This window comes from Lepidochelys kempii, chromosome 18 (assembly GCF_965140285.1).
Source record: "Lepidochelys kempii isolate rLepKem1 chromosome 18, rLepKem1.hap1, whole genome shotgun sequence".
In the NCBI taxonomy this organism is placed as follows: domain Eukaryota; kingdom Metazoa; phylum Chordata; order Testudines; family Cheloniidae; genus Lepidochelys; species Lepidochelys kempii.
The window spans coordinates 1245744-1258216 of NC_136397.1; the positions used below are offsets into that span (position 1 = coordinate 1245744).

General features: G+C 45.7%; 1 protein-coding gene across 17 annotated transcripts in view; it reads right to left on the minus strand.

Moving 5' to 3' along the window:
- The window catches only part of HP1BP3 (heterochromatin protein 1 binding protein 3), an 82475-nt gene that overhangs the window by 64019 nt on the left and 5983 nt on the right, over window positions 1-12473 (minus strand). For 10 of the 17 annotated variants that reach the window (XR_012155590.2, XM_073316975.2, XM_073316980.2 and 7 more), the window contains 2 exons: window positions 8552-8658; window positions 7871-7950 (listed from right to left, as the gene is read on the minus strand). The exons of 5 other annotated variants lie outside the window; for them this stretch is intronic. The gene's annotated coding sequence lies outside the window, so the exon portion shown is untranslated. The remainder of the gene's footprint in view (window positions 1-7870; window positions 7951-8551; window positions 8659-12473) is intronic. 2 more of the 17 variants (XM_073316976.2, XM_073316985.2) reach the window with 2 other exon arrangements.

Genomic DNA, 12473 nt, shown 5'->3' on the forward strand with positions numbered 1-12473 from the left:
AGAGGAACATGTAATATTAGGAAATGATTCCTGAAAATGGAATACAGTCAACTAGGTTCAAGATTAACAAGAAATGACCTTCCCTTTAGAATTTAGTGGACCAAATTCAGCCCTGATACAAGGGGTGTAATGCTGATTTAGGGCTGAGCAAGGCTAAGAGTATCTTCAGTTCAACCTTAGGTCAACCAAAGGGAGGCAGTAAGAGAACTGGAACTATTCCCAGATGAACCAAGCAGGCAGCATTTCAACAGGAGACATACCCTGAGACATTTCTTTAGCAGGCAGCCTGCAAAAGGCAGGTGTTTATGATGGTTAAATACAATTTATCCACTTACTCTACAATGTAAACCTCATTTGATGCTCTTTAGGACAATTTTTATTAAAAAAGAGTGAAGTATCATTTAAAGGTGCTGTGGTCTGTACATTAATGAAAATGAATGAGGTAGACTAGGTTTGTAAACCCCCAGTGGTAAAAAGCTAAGTTCATAAAGTGCTGCATTCCAAACACCAAACAAACATGAGGGGGAAAATGAACTTTTCTGTGTCATTCCACTCTTCTCCTGGAATTTCAAAACATCTCTTAGCCATTTGCCCAACGTCCAGCACTTTAAATTTAATTTCTATCTGGGATGGGAGGCCCCATCAAATGTGGAGAGAGAGACAGAAACACCTAATGAAATTTTGGAATCTATTTCAGAGTCTTTCAATTATTAATCCAATTACTATAAACTATCAAAGAATTTCTACATTCTTTTGGCTACTATTCATTACTCAACAGGAAGTTCAAAGAATCCAGATCACAGAATAACAGAGTTGGAAGGGACCTCTGGAGGCCATCTAGTCCAACCCCCTGCTCAAAAGCAGGACCAATCCCAACTAAATCATCCCAGCCAGGGCTTTGTCAAGCCTGACCTTAAAAACTAAGGAAGGAGATTCCACCACCTCCCTAGGTAACGCATTCCAGTGCTTCACCACCCTCCTAGTGAAAAAGTTTTTCCTAATATCCAACCTAAACCTCCCCCATTGCAACTTGAGACCATTACTCCTTTTCCTGTCATCTGCTATCACTGAGAATAGTCTAGATCCATCCTCTTTGGATCCACCTTTCAGGTAGTTAAAAGCAGCTATCAAATCCCCTCTCATTCTTCTCTTCCGTAGACTAAACAATCCCAGTTCCCTCAGCCTCTCCTCATAAGTCATGTGCTCCAGTCCCCTAATCATTTTTGTTGCCCTTTGCTGGATTCTCTCCAATTTCTCCACAACCTTCTTGTAGTGTGGGGCCCAAAACTGGATACAGTACTCCAGATGAGGCCTCACCGATGTCAAATATAGGTGAACGATCACGTCCCTCGATCTGCTGGCAATGCCCCTACTTATACATCCCAAAATGCCACTGGCCTTCTTGGCAACAAGGGCACACTGTTGACTCATATCCAGCTTCTCATCCACTGTCACCCCAAGGTCCTTTTCTGCAGAACTGCTGCCTAGCCATTCGGTCCCTAGTCTGTAGCGGTGCATTGGATTCTTCCATCCTAAAAGTGCAGGACTCCACATTTATCCTTGTTGAACCTCATCAGATTTCTTTTAGCCCAATCCTCCAATTTGTCTAGGACCCTCCGTATCCTAGCCCTACCCTCCAGCGTATCTACCACTCCTCCTAGTTTAGTGTCATCCACAAACCTGCTGAGGGTGCAATCCACACCATCCTCCAGATCATTAATGAAGATATTGAACAAAACCAGCCCCAGGACCGACCCTTGGGGCACTCCACTTGATACCAGCTGCCAACTAGACATGGAGCCATTGATCACTACCTGTTGAGCCCGACAATCCAGCCAACTTTCTACCCACCTTGTAGTGCATCCATCCAGCCCATACTTCTTTAACTTGCTGACAAGAATACTGTGGGAGACTGTGTCAAAAGCTTTGCTAAAGTCGAGGAACAACATGTCCACTGCTTTCCCTTCATCCACAGAGCCAGTTATCTCATCATAGAAGACAATTAGATTAGTCAGGCATTACTTGCCCTTGGTGAATCCATGCTGACTGTTCCTGATCACTTTCCTCTCGTCTAAGTGCTTCAGAATTGATTCCTTGAGGACATGCTCCATGATTTTTCCGGGGACTGAGGCTTTAGTTAAGGCGGTAGATTGTTTCTTTGCTGTCTCCACCCTAATATTCATAGAATATCAGGACTGGAAGAGACTTCAGGAGGTCATCTAGTCCAACCCCCTGCTCAAAGCAGGACCAATCCCCAATTACATCATCCCAGCCAGGGCTTTGTCAAGCCTGACCTTAAAAATATCTAAGGAAGGAGATTCCACCACCTCCCTAGGTAACGCATTCCAGTGTTTCACCACCCTCCTAGTGAAAAAGTTTTTCCTAATATCCAACCTAAACCTCCCCCACTGCAACTTGAGACCATTACTCCTTGTTCTGTCATCAGCTACCACTGAGAACAGTCTAGATCCATCCTCTTTGGAACCCCCTTTCAGGTAGTTGAAAGCAGCTATCAAATCCCCCCTCATTCTTCTCTTCCGCAGACTAAACAATCCCAGTTCCCTCAGCCTCTCCTAATAAGTCATGTGGTCCAGTCCCTTAATCACTTTTGTTGCCCTCCGCTGGACTCTTTCCAATTTCTCCGCATCCTTCCTGTAGTGTGGGGCCCAAAACTGGACACAGTACTCCAGATGAGGCCTCACCAACGTCGAATAGAACAAACCAGTGATGTAAGTTAGGACAAGAAACACAGGTCACCATTCAAAATGGTTACAAGGTAATTTTTGTTAGTCTAATTAACTACCAGGAAAATCTAAGATCCCTCCTAGGCATACCAGTATGATTCAACAGAACAGATATTAAAAGCTAGATTTCTAAAAATTGCATTGGAAATACATATAATTTTACACACACAGAACTACTATTCACTTAGGTTATCCATAAGAGATGACACATGGCTCAGCCCAGTGGCCCATGTAGTCCAGTATCCTCTCTCAGAGTGATCAGTACCAGATCGTTCAGCGAAAGGTGCAAGAAGCCACAGTGAAGTTGTGGAAAACTTTACCTACAGAGACGTTCCTGCCTAACTTCTGTCAGTTAGTTGTCTGCTTATGTCCTGAATGCAACATGAGGGTTTGTATCCTGTGCGCATGTGTGTTTTATATACATATAAAAATAAAAAAATGTATCTTAGTTGTGGATGTTCTCATCCATAAACCTATAGCTGTTTCGAATCCAAAGTTCCACAGGTTAATTATGCATTGTATATCTTAAAAACATCTTGCCTTTCAATGTCATTGATATCCGCTTGTTTTATAAGTGTAAAACAGTACTCAATTTACTTCTATTCCATTTATTTTACGTATCTATCATGCCCCCTTATTCCATTCCTCTTGAACCTAAGATGTTTGCAAGTCTTTTCACTGTCCTTAAGTAAAGTCTCTCCATATCTCCAGTCTCCCCTTACTAAAACATTTTCATCTCTGCTAGAAAAGAAAGGAGGGGGTAAACGTATATGGAGGATGCTCTTCTTACACAAACCCTAATGAGAAGCTCACCAAACCAGGTTTAACAGTACCTTTCACTGGTGAAAACGTAGCACGCATTATTAGAGGACTTTAAGGACTGATCAATCATGTAAGAGACTTTCAGTTCCAAGCAGTGACTCCAAACCGATAGCCAATAAAGGTGAGCAAGATGACAGATAGAAGCGGCAAGGAAGGGAGAAAGCTCAGTTATTGTACATAATTTTTTGGGCAAGACAATTCTGAAGACAATTTTGGGCAAGACAATCACTACCACTTTGCCATTAGTCTTATTTCTAGTCAGCCAGCCAATCTGTCTAGAGCCACCTTGCTTCCCCTCTACACCCAAAACTATTCAAACCCACAGCCAGGGCCACCCTTAACATCCATAAACAAAGTTCCACTGAGGATAGCTGCTGTGAATCAGGACCTTGTGGATTTTGCAGGGAGGCAGAGAAAGAGAAAAGAAAGGCATGAAAAAATAATAAGGTAAGGAGCGTAAAAGGAGAACCAGTCTCAAACAGGGATAACAGAATCCTTGCTACCAGTAAAAGTACTGTTAGTGTATATGTGCAATTGCAACTGCCCTGGGTAGCAGTTTGCCTCAGACAAGAGTCCAAATAACAACTGAATAGGGCAACATGGATGAGCTAAGTATCATTTACCTTCCCTCAGCAGATTCTACAGCACAAGTTAATTCTTTTCAGGGTTGTGCTAGCAACGATGCAGGCTTAGAGATCTCTTGATACCATAAAGAAATACTTTAAAAAGCAGTTTTAAGCACACAGGCTAAGTTATACTGCAAACAAATGTGCAACAGAAAAAAAAAAATCTGCAGGGTGGGGTGGGGGGGGCTTGGCATTCAGTCTTTTCCTGCCAAGAAAGGCACATCTACTTACAATCATGTAACATACAATACCAGTGACTGTAGAAGTCTTCACTAATCAGTATATCTTTCACTCTATCTTCATAGTGGTTCGGGGACTCAAACCAATAAAGCAAGACACTAGTGTTTTATAACATCTGAAGATTAGAAGCCCTGCTTTAGAGGATATAAAGAATACCAATTTCTAAAAAGCAGTTCAAGAGGTATCGCCTGTTTAAAAATATCAGAACCATAGGCGCTGGAGCACCCATGGAAAAAAATTAGCGGGTGCTTAGCACCCCCCTGCAGCAAAGCTCTCCCCCCCACCCGCAGCACCTCTTGCCAGCCAGTGGCCCTGATGATCAACTCATCCCCCTCCCTCCCACAATGATCAGCTGTTCTGCAGCATGAAGGTGATGCTGGGAGGGAGGGAGGGAGAGAGAGGGAAGAGGTGGGGTGGGGGGGTTGAGCACCTCCCGGGTAGGGAGGAAGTCCGCGCTTATGATCAGAACTGAAGCATTAAAAAGCAAGATAATCATAATGAATTGATTTCAAGCCATGGATGTCACCTAATTTTACTAAAATCATTTCCCAATATTTGGTTATTGAATGTTAGCTATCTTAAATCTCTCAAGAGTTCCAAACAAGATGAGCAGCAAAGCAAAAGCGAAAATTTGAATTAAGCCCAGAAATATGCTACATGCTATCCACGAAGTAATTTGAAACTAGCACAGAAAGAAGTTTTAACTAGTTTTCTACAGACGACTGCCCCTCTGAAATCCTCTAGGCATTGCCTGGTTCACTGAAGAGTCACAAAATGCAACTTGAAAAGGAGTACTTGTGGCACCTTAGAGACTAACCAATTTATTTGAGCATGAGCTTTCGTGAGCTACAGCTCACTTCATCAGATGTTTACCGTGGAAACTGCAGCAGACTTTATATACACACAGAAATCATGAAACAATACCTCCTCCCACCCCACTGTCCTGCTGGTAATAGCTTATCTAAAGTGATCAACAGGTGGGCCATTTCCAGCACAAATCCAGGTTTTCTCACCCTCCACCCCCCCACACAAATTCACTCTCCTGCTGGTGCTAGCCCATCCAAAGTGACAACTCTTTACATAATCAAGTCGGGCTATTTCCTGCATAGATCAAGGTTTTCTCACATCCCCCCCACCCCCATACACACACAAACTCACTCTCCTGCTGGTAATAGCTCATCTAAACTGACCATTCTCCAGGTTTAAATCCAAGTTAAACCAGAACATCTGGGGGGGGGGGGTAGGAAAAAACAAGAGGAAACAGGCTACCTTGCATAATGACTTAGCCACTCCCAGTCTCTATTTAAGCCTAAATTAATAGTATCCAATTTGCAAATGAATTCCAATTCAGCAGTTTCTCGCTGGAGTCTGGATTTGAAGTTTTTTTGTTTTAAGATAGCGACCTTCATGTCTGTGATTGCGTGACCAGAGAGATTGAAGTGTTCTCCGACTGGTTTATGAATGTTATAATTCTTGACATCTGATTTGTGTCCATTTATTCTTTTACGTAGAGACTGTCCAGTTTGACCAATGTACATGGCAGAGGGGCATTGCTGGCACATGATGGCATAGATCACATTGGTGGATGTGCAGGTGAACGAGCCTCTGATAGTGTGGCTGATGTTATTAGGCCCTGTGATGGTGTCCCCTGAATAGATATGTGGGCACAATTGGCAACTTTCCATCCCACCACCAACCTCAGCCTGGTCCAGTCCACACAAGAGATCCACTTCCTGGACACTACAGTGCTAATAAACAATGGCCACATAAACACCACCCTATACCGTAAACCTACTGACCGCTATTCCTACCTGCATGCCTCCAGCTTTCACCCTGACCACACCACACGATCCATCGTCTACAGCCAAGCTCTGCGATACAACCGCATTTGCTCCAACCCCTCAGACAGAGACAAACACCTACAAGATCTCTGTCAAGCTTTCTTACAACTACAATACCCACCTGCAGAAGTAAAGAAACAGATTGATAGAGCCAGAAGAGTTCCCAGAAGTTACCTGCTACAGGACAGGCCTAACAAAGAAAATAACAGAACGCCACTAGCCGTCACCTTCAGCCCCCAACTAAAACCCCTCCAACGCATTATTAAGGATCTACAACCTATCCTAAAGGATGACCCAACACTCTCACAAGTCTTGGGAGACAGGCCAGTCCTTGCCTACAGACAGCCCCGCAACCTGAAGCAAATACTCACCAACAACCACATACCACACAACAGAACCACTAACCCAGGAACTTATCCTTGCAACAAAGCCCGTTGCCAATTGTGCCCACATATCTATTCAGGGGACACCATCACAGGGCCTAATAACATCAGCCACACTATCAGAGGCTCGTTCACCTGCACATCCACCAATGTGATCTATGCCATCATGTGCCAGCAATGCCCCTCTGCCATGTACATTGGTCAAACTGGACAGTCTCTACGTAAAAGAATAAATGGACACAAATCAGATGTCAAGAATTATAACATTCATAAACCAGTCGGAGAACACTTCAATCTCTCTGGTCACGCAATCACAGACATGAAGGTCGCTATCTTAAAACAAAAAAACTTCAAATCCAGACTCCAGCGAGAAACTGCTGAATTGGAATTCATTTGCAAATTGGATACTATTAATTTAGGCTTAAATAGAGACTGGGAGTGGCTAAGTCATTATGCAAGGTAGCCTGTTTCCTCTTGTTTTTTCCTACCCCCCCCCCCCCCCAGATGTTCTGGTTTAACTTGGATTTAAACCTGGAGAATGGTCAGTTTAGATGAGCTATTACCAGCAGGAGAGTGAGTTTGTGTGTGTATGGGGGTGGGGGGGATGTGAGAAAACCTTGATCTATGCAGGAAATAGCCCGACTTGATTATGTAAAGAGTTGTCACTTTGGATGGGCTAGCACCAGCAGGAGAGTGAATTTGTGTGGGGGGGTGGAGGGTGAGAAAACCTGGATTTGTGCTGGAAATGGCCCACCTGTTGATCACTTTAGATAAGCTATTACCAGCAGGACAGTGGGGTGGGAGGAGGTATTGTTTCATGATTTCTGTGTGTATATAAAGTCTGCTGCAGTTTCCACGGTAAACATCTGATGAAGTGAGCTGTAGCTCACGAAAGCTCATGCTCAAATAAATTGGTTAGTCTCTAAGGTGCCACAAGTACTCCTTTTCTTTTTGCGAATACAGACTAACACGGCTGTTCCTCTGAAACCTGTCAAAATGCAACTTCTGACTGCAACCCAGGATATCTGCCACATCACAGAATGCTGCATCCTGTGATACCTTTAGTATCAAAAAAAAAAAAAAAAAAAAAAATTCCATAAAGGGAACAGTTAAAAGTCACTTCTTTGCTGAATAGGCCTTTCTAACTAGGTTCTGGGAGGCACAGTACTCATTACTGATCTTCACTCCACTTTCATTTTTGTTTTGCAGCTCACCTTTAATTGGAGAACCTGGTGCACAGCCTGTTGTCCTGATAAGGAAGCTGGTCCAGTAGAATAAAGCCATTCAAGTCAGCCTAAAAAAAATTAGGAGACTAAAATACCTTACTAAATAAAGAGGAAGAACGCAAGTTTATTCACTGTGTTTTATCTTTGTGTGTTCTTTCAAGTCTTTATTTGGTAGTTTCTATATTAAATAGGAGTGAAATTCTGAGTTAGTTTTAACAGCTGGTTAAGCACCACTTCATCATGGGCGCCTCCACCACAGTCATCTCCATAAAGCAACTTTTGTGCTAATTTTGTCCCAACTAAGCAACAGACTTTAAAGCATAAGGATAGTGAATGGCACAGGTTTCCTGGGAGGTGTCCTAGTTAAGGAGACTTTCTAGTTAAGTAGCTCCTGATTTCTTAGACTGTATCTGTAACTCCCTTGGGAGGTCCCCCCCTCCCAGAAATCTGTTACAGGCTATTCAAGCCCATGCTACTGCACACATCATAAGCAGTTCCTGTTTCAATTAAAAAAGAATAATGGTCCAATAGGAAAAGGAGGAAAAGGTGCCACAAGTCCTCCTTTTCTTTTTGCGGATACAGACTAACACAGCTGCTACTCTGAAACAGGTCCAATATTGAAGATCTAATAACTCACAACCTGCCAGGCTAGAAATTCTTTGGTCTTACCTATATAAATTCTTCCAGTCCCAGTAAATTTTTCTAAGTACTAATCCCTAAGTTATACAACATCACAGGCTTTTTTTGGAGGAGTGGATGGATGTGTTGTATAGATTCTGAAAGAGAAAGAAGGAAAAAAAAAAAGTTACCTGCCTTTCGTAAGTGTTGTTCTTCAAGATGTGTTGCTCATGTCCATTCCATTCTAAGTGTGTGGGTGCCCATGTGTGTGGCACCCGGAGGGCCAGCTGTGGTGCCCTCTGGAGTGCCACACTCATGCCACGGTATATCAGGCGCCACCAGCCCCTGGGTGTTTGGCTGCCCCAGGCTGGGCTGGCGACCAGGAAGACGAAGGGCAACGATGACCAAAACTAGCGTCCCTTCTCCTCATAGGGAGAGACGAGGCTGCCAGTATCTTGGTGGTTGCAGAGGTCTGAAGAGCTTCCTGGATGACTGAGGCGTGTGCATACCCAACGAGCAAAGGGTAGCTCTGGTGTCCTTCAACCTGTGCAGCCTGGTGTTCATTTGATCCAAAACCAGACCAAGTCCATCAAAGGGGAGGTCCTAGATAGAGGCCTGCATCTCCTGAGAGAGGCCTGAAGTCTGGAGCCAAGAACTATGTTGCATGACCACTGCCAATGCCGCCAAATCTGCCGCTTCCCATGCCATTTGCAGAGAGCACCTGGCAGCTGCCATGCCCTCCTCCACCAGCGTGCCAAACTCTTGGGCCAATTCCTGAGGGAGGGATTCCTGAAACTTTTTGAGACCGTCCCACAGATTAAAATCGTCAGCAGGGCCTGATGATTCGCCACACAAAATGATAGGCTGGCGGTAGAATAAATTATTTTTGGGACTCGAGGAGGTGGGGACCCACTTGTCCTTTTCGTCGGCCACAGATACAACTACCAAGCCAGGGACGGGTGGGTATAGAAGTATTTGAAATCTTTGGCCAGCACAAAGTATTTTTTCTCTGTCTGTTTCGAGGTGGATGAGATGGAGATGGGGATCTGCCACAAAGCCTTGAATATCTTGAGGACCCCCTCACGCACAGGCAGGGCGACGTGGGCGGGCGTAGAAGCCAAGAGAACATTGAAGAGGGTGTCCTCCTGCTCTACCACCTCTTGCACCTCAAGCCCCAGTTCTTGGCCACACCGGAGAAGGGCTTGCTGCTACTGAAAATCATCCACTGGGCTAGCTCTAGGTCCCGCGACCACCTCATCTGGGCACAACAAGGAAGACCGGTGGGGGTGCTGGGGTCTTGATCACCGTCGGAGAAAGAGGCCTTGGGGTGGGCACAGGTTCCTCTGCCCCAACTTCAGAACAGACTTCCAGTACCGGGTCCGGTGCCGGTAGGGCTGCTGCCCCATCACGGCCACCAAGGAGTGCTATGAAGGAGGCATCGCCACGATCGGTACACCCCACACGCTCCAATACAGCCACTGTGCTTGCCATTGGCCATGCTGCCCATTGTGGTGCTGCCGACGAAGGAGCGGGCTCCGGTGCCCAGCCAGGTTGACGAGACCGTGGCGACGGGCTGAACTGGACCTCCATACCAGAGGAGCCACCATCTGGCGACCAGGGAGGAGCTGTCAACGCCTGAGTTTGTTTGCTGGTCATAGCTACCGGTGACCGTTGCTCAGGCATAACTGAATGGTAACTGTAGCGTGGAGAGTGGTGCCGGTGCTGGGGGGACCGATACTGGAATGGGAAATGTTCCCACCATGCTGGTGATTGGCACCGACGCCTAGAGGACGACTGTTGATTCAGCAAGCGGTGCTGGGAATAGTAAGGGGAGCGGAGAGTAGCACCATGGGAATCTGGAAGCTTGCCTGGGCGACGTGATTGGGACCTGCTCCATGATTCCTGACGTGGCAGAGAAGACAGATGCCTTCTATCTGGCGACTGACGTTGGTCCCCTCTTCCCTGAAGGGTCTTAACGGCAGGCTTACCCTCTTAGGGAGCCTTAGCCAGGGTCATCATGGGAGCTGGTGGAGACCTGTGTTCTCTCTGCACCGTGGGAACCTGGGCTGAAAAAGGTGTAGGCAGGCATGCAGGTCCCAAACTGCTCCCAAGAGTCAGTGGTGGACCTTTCAGGGTGCTGGGTGCCCCAGGCAGGGTGGCACAATCACGTGGCTCCAGGGCAGTCTAGTGGGCAGGCCCGGGTTTCTTGGTAGATGATGCCTGGGCCTTCTTGCTCGATGACGGGGAGCGCTTCCTGGCTTTCTTTTTCAACACCAGCGATGGCGAATGGGGCCAGGATTTGGCTGCTGGTAGTGTGCTATGCATGGAGGCTGAAGCACTTGGTGTGACCTGCTCGGACAGCTTGGAAGCCGGAGGGTGGACTCCATCAGGAGAGCCCTGAGGTGGATGTCCTGTTCCTTCTAGGTGCAGGGCCAAAAGTTTTTGCAGATCTGGCACTGCTCCTGAATGCGTGACTCCCCTAGGCACTTAAGGCAGCAGCTGTGGGGGTCACTCACAGGCATAGGCCTGCTGCAGTCAGAGCAGGGCTTGAACCCGGGAAACCGGGGCATGCCCCTCCTGGGGCAAAATCCCACTGGAACCCTAACTACTTAAGGCCAACAAAGTGAACTATATACAACAGCCTTAAGGCCCAAAGTTCAAAATGATAGACAACCATTAGCTCTTGCTAAGCAAGAGGGGTGCTCCAACTGACCACCGTGGTCAGTAAGAAGGAACTGAGAGGGCGTAGGGCCAGTGGTGCCTGACACACCATGGCATGAGCTCGGCACTCCAGAGGGCGCCACAGCTGGCCCTGCGGGTACTGCTCAGGCAAAAATCTCCGACGGCCACACTTGAGCGCACGCACACACCTAGAATGGAATTGACATGAGCAAGCACTCGAAGGAGGATACAAAAATACTACAGAATTGGACATCTGACTCCCAATAGCATTAACAGCAGTAATAACTAAAATCAGGACATAAAGGTTAAATGCTACATTTGTGATTACACATCTTCCTGCAAAAAAGCTGTTTGTGGACATGGAGATCAATAACTCATGGAAGCTCTCTCGATGTAAGGTCACAGTGGAGACAAGGCACAGATAACCTCAACTAGCTTTATGAAGCTAAAAAACTATCCACGCCTTGTCTCTACTAAGCTTTTACATCATAAGAACATAGGACTAGAAAGGACCTCCCTGGATCACTGAGTCCAAGATAGCTCTCTCAGTGTTAACTCCCCCCCCAACCACCATAAACTCCAGTCTCTCTCTTTCCGTTCACCCTCTAATCTTCTGAATTCTATAGAAGCAGCTCAGCAACAGATCACTAGAGCCCTGCATGGATACAAAATTTGTATCCACATCTGATCCACAAACATGGTCCACAGATATCTGCATCTGTGGTGCAGATCTCCATGAATACAAAGTCGATATCCACAGATTTGTGGGGCTCTACAGATCACTTCTATAGGACGAGAAGATAACTCGTCAGAACCTAACTGGTGTTACCCATTATTTCTAATTTGATGACCAGAGCCAGGTACTGCAGCATTTAACCTTTTTGGCCCTTTCCATGCTAGGGAATGCCAGTGACTAAAATAATTTCCAAACATGCTTATACAATACATTATATACAATTCTGTTACAGGTAATATTATAACTATGCTGAGGAACTGTGCTAGAACTCTAAAAGATTAGCATAGAGCAGAAGTTTCTGCGTGCATGGCTGTTTAAAAACAACAGCATTGTTATTTTTTGTCCTCTGCATTGGAGCACAAAACCATGATACCTACAACCCATGTTAGTATGCATCCGATGAAGCGAGCTGTAGCTCACGAAAGCTTATGCTCAAATAAATTGGTTAGTCTCTAAGGTGCCACAAGTACTCCTTTTCTTTTTGCGAATGCAGACTAACACGGCTGTTACTCTGAAACCTGTTAGGAAACTGTTTTCAAACAGTTTTAGCTATGG